Source organism: Chiloscyllium plagiosum, unplaced genomic scaffold, assembly GCF_037043375.1.
Source record: "Chiloscyllium plagiosum isolate Xiang-an unplaced genomic scaffold, Cpla_swu_hap1 HiC_scaffold_7, whole genome shotgun sequence".
Taxonomy (NCBI): Eukaryota; Metazoa; Chordata; class Chondrichthyes; order Orectolobiformes; family Hemiscylliidae; genus Chiloscyllium; species Chiloscyllium plagiosum.
In genome coordinates this window covers 37005010-37010792 of record NW_028270145.1, presented here as the reverse complement: position 1 = coordinate 37010792, position 5783 = coordinate 37005010, and the positions used below count along the sequence as shown (strand labels likewise).

At 41.8% G+C, this 5783-nt stretch overlaps 1 long non-coding RNA gene across 1 annotated transcript; it reads left to right on the top strand.

Annotated features, from left to right (window-relative positions):
- The first annotated feature begins 387 nt into the window (after positions 1-387).
- Positions 388-3081, top strand: LOC148149589 (uncharacterized). Its single transcript, XR_015757527.1, has 2 exons — positions 388-914; positions 2751-3081. It is a non-coding gene; the product is annotated as an uncharacterized LOC148149589 (long non-coding RNA).
- Positions 3082-5783: the final 2702 nt, after the last annotated feature.

Here is a 5783-nt window from a genome sequence, read left to right as displayed (position 1 = left end):
GGAAAGAAGAATTTTTCTAAAAAGCATATTATCTATATGGTGAGAACTTTCACAACTCTGAGATGGAGGAGGATCTAGGGTTCCTTGTGCATGAATCGCCAAAGATTAATATGCAGGTACAACAAGTAATTTTTTTATTGTGAAGGGAATGCTAAAGTAGAGAGGTTCAGCTTCAGTTATACAAGGCATTTGGTAAGACTATATCTGGAGTACTAAGTAGAATATTGAGCTCCTTACTTAAGAAAGAACTTAAATGCCTTGGCAGTAGTTCAGAGAAGATTGGCTCGACTAATATCTGGAATGGGCAAATTGATGTTTTGAAGTAAGTTTGCACTTGTATCCATTAGAGTTTATAAGAGTCAAACATGCATTGATAAAACATCTAAGATCCTGAGGGATCTTGAAAGATTGCATGTGGAAAGGAAAGGATGTTTCCCCTAGCTGAGAGATCATCCAATGAAGACTAAGAGGTCGAGGAAACAAAGTTCTTACAGAAAATTAGAATTCTTTCTCGAACTGAGTTTGAAGCAGAGCATTTGAATATTTTTAAGCTAAGGCGGATAGATTCATGGCAAATAAGGAGATGAATAATAATGAGGACATTTTGATAGAAAATGAAAATTCCTTGTTTTCTGCTCAGCATGGAGCTGTAGTATAACTATATAATATATTATTATTTGAGAATATTGGTTATAAAGTAGAGGTAGATAGGCAGTGTTCATGCTCCTGAGCCAGTGTGAACCAAACCAGCCGCTTCCTCCCTTCTTTCCTTACCCTTTTTGTCTTTTTACTTTGTCTTCATCTTTTCCAGTTGGTGGCGCAGAAGATGGCATTGTGGAGGAGGGCAGCGGTGTGGAACTCTTGGCGAGATGGTGACCCTAACCTGGCAGTGGAGCCAGGGACTTCTAGCTGTGGTAGGCCCAAAGCAGGAACTCCAGATGTCAATCAGGCAGTGGCTGAAGCAGTGGTGGTTGTGGTTTGCAAGCGGGACAGCTGCATTGGAGTCAAGGTTCTTGGTTGTGTTAGGTCCAGAGCAGGCACTCCTGGTTATCTGCGAGATGGCAGCAGCTCCTGGTAGTGGTCGTCATGGTGCCATGGACTCCTGGCTGTGGTAGGACTGGAGCAGGGACTCCAGCCATTGTCAATGCAACAATTGAGCCAAGGGACTTCCGGTGTTGTCGATGGGGGGCAGCTCCGTGGAGCCAAGGTTCCTGGTTGTGGTAGGTCTGGAGCTGGGTCTCCTGGTTTTCAGCAAGATGGTGGGGCAGCAGGGCTTTGGTTCCGGTGGTCCCAGAGCCTGGTTATCAGCGAGGCTGCGGCAGAGCCAGGGAATCAAGTGTGGGTCCAGCACAATACTTGGCATTGGTGGCCCATCGGCGTTGTGGGCCCAACAATGAAAAGACAGTGCCTGACGGCAACAGTGAGTCCGGCAAAGGCAGCAGCGGGGTGGTGGTCAGCTGGCTCAGGACTCATGTTCAAAATGATGCTGGATTGTAGGGACAATTGAGGCTTTTCACTGTATTTTACTGTGTTGTTCATTGTAGAGTATAAGTGATAATAAGTCATTGTCCACACCAAGGTGACCTTTTAGTGGTCAGTAACTTTTTTGTAGCAGTGGGTCAAAACATAATTTCAGAGAAATCAATGACTTAAGCCAGATGACTAGAAAAGCTACCTGGTGAGATAATTACTGAAGTGTTTAGTGTTTACTAAATTGAACTTTTATGGCACAGAAAGACAAGCTAGAATTTGCTTCAGTTCAAATGTTGCATTCAAAGAAAAGGCAGTAAATTAGTCTGTCTATATCTTGGGGCGGATGGAAAGAATCATATGAATGCAGAGGTTGCTAAAAGAAAATGCTTGTAACTTCACCAGTTGAGTTTTTAAAAAGCCTTTAGAGAAAATGCAGGAGATTGTGGTTTAAGATTATCAGATCAGCGATGACCTCATTGAATGGTGGAGCACTGTTCCGGTTAACATGGCCTTCTCCTGCTCCCATGTCATTTGGTCTTAAAAGGAGCGATACTTCATTAGGATAGTGTATAGAGTCATAACTCGTCCATGCGGACCAGAACTAAGCTGAACTAGACTATTTTGCCTGCATTTGGGCCCATGTTCGTCTAAATCTTTCCTTCCATAGACTGTCCAAATGTATTTTAACTGCTGTAATTGTACTTGCCCCTTGTACTTCCTCTGGCAGCTTTGTTTCATGTGCAGAGAAAAGGTGAATAGCTAAGGATATTTCCCCCAAGGTAAGGGAGTCCAAAACTGGAGGGCATAGGTTAAGGTGAGACAAGAATGATTCATAAGGGGCAACTTTTTCATGCAAAGGATGGTGCATATATCTGTAAAGAATATTATTGGGGCGAAAAGGACTGAATTTTTTGTTGTTGTTTATAATGAAACTTTCCAAATTGTCTTATGTCTATAGCTTTGCTTTATTTAACTATTCTTTTGTGTAATAACCTTGTTTTCTTTCGTTAAATGTACATTAGCAGCTTCTTGTCAATGTGTTCAGTGATTAGCCAATATGGTGATCAAATTGAAAAAAAAAACACAAATGGTCTATCAAGCCAGTTTTCACTCTACCATCATGACTTAAGGGAGATAGGAAAAATATTGAATTCTGTAGACAAAGGAGATAGATTTCATTCCTGACTATTCAGCAGCTGTATTGGGAACCCTCAGATCTGTAGAAGCCTGTACCATCAGAGGGGAGTCCTCATGATCTCTTTCTCATCGTCTTTCAGACACTCATTTGTGGAGGTGAAGAATCCCAGTAAAGCAACAATATTACTGGAATCCTCAGGCAAGACGGAAGCCATTGAACTAGCGCTGTTACCTCAAGCAATTGCATCTTCCACCATCACAGATGCACTGACATAGTTGCATCATTGAGGATGATCAGAAAGGATGATACTGGATGAGAAGCATGTCAAGAGTGAGCACTACAATCTTTTCCCTTACAGATATTTAAACAATACCCATTTGAAAACTATCATCAATTCTATTTTCATAACATTCAGGCAATACATTTCAGATTATAGCAACTCAGTGAATAAATTGTTCTACTTCATGCCATCTATGGCTGTTATGCCATTCTGATTCCTGTGGAGACTGATTGCTTTAATAAGTTACTTGTATTTCTGGTGACTGGATGAAATATCTGTCACATGACAAGATTTTTACTGTAATTAACAAACTAAAAGCAATATTGTCTAAACACTATTTGGGAGGCAAGTAGCCATTGCTTCAGTGGTTGCCACACTACCAGAATATGTGAATATTTTGGAGAGGGTGCAGGCAGGGTTTACCTGGATTGCCTGGTTTGGAGGGTTTTAGATATAAGAGGTTGGATAAACTTAGATGGTTTTCACTGGAAATATGGAGGCTAAGGGGCAACCTGTGGAGGCATAGATAGGGTGGATAGTCAGAGGTTTTTCCCCAGGATTGAAGGTCAATGACAAGATGGCACAGGTTCAAGGTGAGAGGTGAAAAGGTTAGGGGAGAATTGTGGGGAAAATTTTTCACGCAGAGGGTGGTGGGTACCTGGAATACACTGCCAGTGAAGGTGGTGGAAACAGACACGTTAGCAATGTTTAAGATGTATCTTGATAGACACATGAATGGGAAGCAAACAAAGGAATAGAAACCATGTATAGACAATAAGTAATGGGTCTAAATAAGGATTGGAATCAGTGCAGGCTTGGTGGAGCAAAAGGCCTGTTCCTGTGCTATATTGTATTGTATACATTGTATATCCTCTTCTACCGAGAAAGTGAGGACTGCAGATGCTGGAGATCAGAGCTGAAAATGTGTTGCTGGAAAAGCGCAGCAGGTCAGGCAGCATCCAAGGAGCAGGAGAATCGACGTTTCGGGCATGAGCTGTTCGGGCATGAATTCCTGAAGAAGGGCTCATGCCCGAAACGTCGATTCTCCTGCTCCTTGGATGCTGCCTGACCTGCTGCGCTTTTCCAGCAACACATTTTCAGCTCTATCCTCTTCTATCATAAGCCATCCATGGTGGTGACTTAAAAAGCGCATGCTGAACTGCTGGAGGATGAATGCAGTACTTATTGTATACATGTGCAATCAATTTAAAATAATCAGTAGGACTCAGAATATATCTCACTTATGCTTGTTAGGCTTCCATTATTCATACTGTAGGTTCTAGTTATCTGCAGGTAGGAGGAATTTGAACAGACATTCTACCTTTCTCAATTAAACCAAAGCTTGGGAACACTATTTTTAATGGCACATCTCAACTCAAGTAGAGTGAGAAGGGCTAATCTGAACTACAAAAAATGCAAATCCCACTTAAAACAACTAAAAATCCTCTGCCACAGTAACTCTTGTCTCTTATGTGGAACAAGTGCAAAGCTATTCTGTGCTCTTGGTAGCCTGCTTCCTTACTTCTTCCTCGGAAGCTCTGAATTCCAGAAGTAATATTAATGATGAGGAATATCCTGGATATTAACTCTTCCAGCCAAATGCAGGTGAAGTTTCTAGCTTCATTTAAATGTTCATAAACCTTTGATATATTTATTCACCTAGTGCAGGCACGACTGGCTGGGTCAACATTTATTGCCCATACGTAAATACGGTTGAGATGATGACCTGCTTTATTTCCCCCTCCAACGCCATTTTGATTTAGCCCCTACCCACTCTCCCAATCTCTCCTGCACTATTGATGGTTTGTGTTGTCCTTAATGGGCTTTGTACGTAAATATCTAATTGGCTGCAAAGGTGATTTACTGGTGGTATTTAATAATTGAAAACAAAAAAAGTCTCGGTGATTTGGTGACGGGTAACAAATCATTCAGTTATGTGTAAGAACACTTATGGATATTTTAAAAAGCAGATCTATGTAACAAATTCCCAGCTGCGAAAACAAAAGCTTGCCAATCTGACCAAACAGCTTCAAACCATTAAGCAAGTCTCCCTGATTGGCCTAAACTATAGAAAGTTCGAGAAAATCATCCAAAAAAGTATAAAAACAGGGCTCGTTTCAGGCTGGAGGCCTGTGACCAGCGGTGTGCCACAATGATCGGTGCTGGGTCCACTACTTTCTGACACTTATTTAAAGGATTTGGATGTGAAGATAGGAGGTATGGTTAGTAAGTTTGCAGATGACACCAAAATCACAGGTGTAGGGGACAGCAAAGGTTACATCAGAGTACATTGGGATCTTGATCAGATTGGCAAATGGAGATTAATTTAGACACATGTGAGGTGCTACATTTTGGAAAAGCAAATCAGGGCAGGACTTATATACATCACGGTAAGGTCCTGGGGCGTGTTGCTGAACAAAGAGACCTTGGAGTGCAGGTTCATAGCTCCTTGAAGATGGAGTCTCAGGTAAAGTATTTTGGTGAAGAAGGTATTTTGGTATGCTTTCCTTTATTGAATTGAATTGGGAGGTCATGTTGCAGCTGTACAGGACACTGGTTACACCACTTTTGGAATAATGTGTGCAATTCTGGTCTCCCTGCTATAGGAAGGATGTAGTGTAATTTGAAAGGGTTCAGAAAAGATTTACGAAGATATTGCCAGGGCAGGAGTGTTTGAGCTATAGGGAGAGGCTAAATAGGCTGGGGCTGTTTTCCCTGGAGCGTTGGAGTCTGAGGAGTGACCTTATAGAGGTTTATAAAATCATGAGGCATGGATAGGGTGAATAGCCAATGTCTTTTCCCCATGGGTGGGCGAGTCTAATACTAGAGGCCATAGGTTTAAGGTGAGAAGGGAAAGATTTAAAAGGGACCTAAGGGGTAACGTTTTCACAC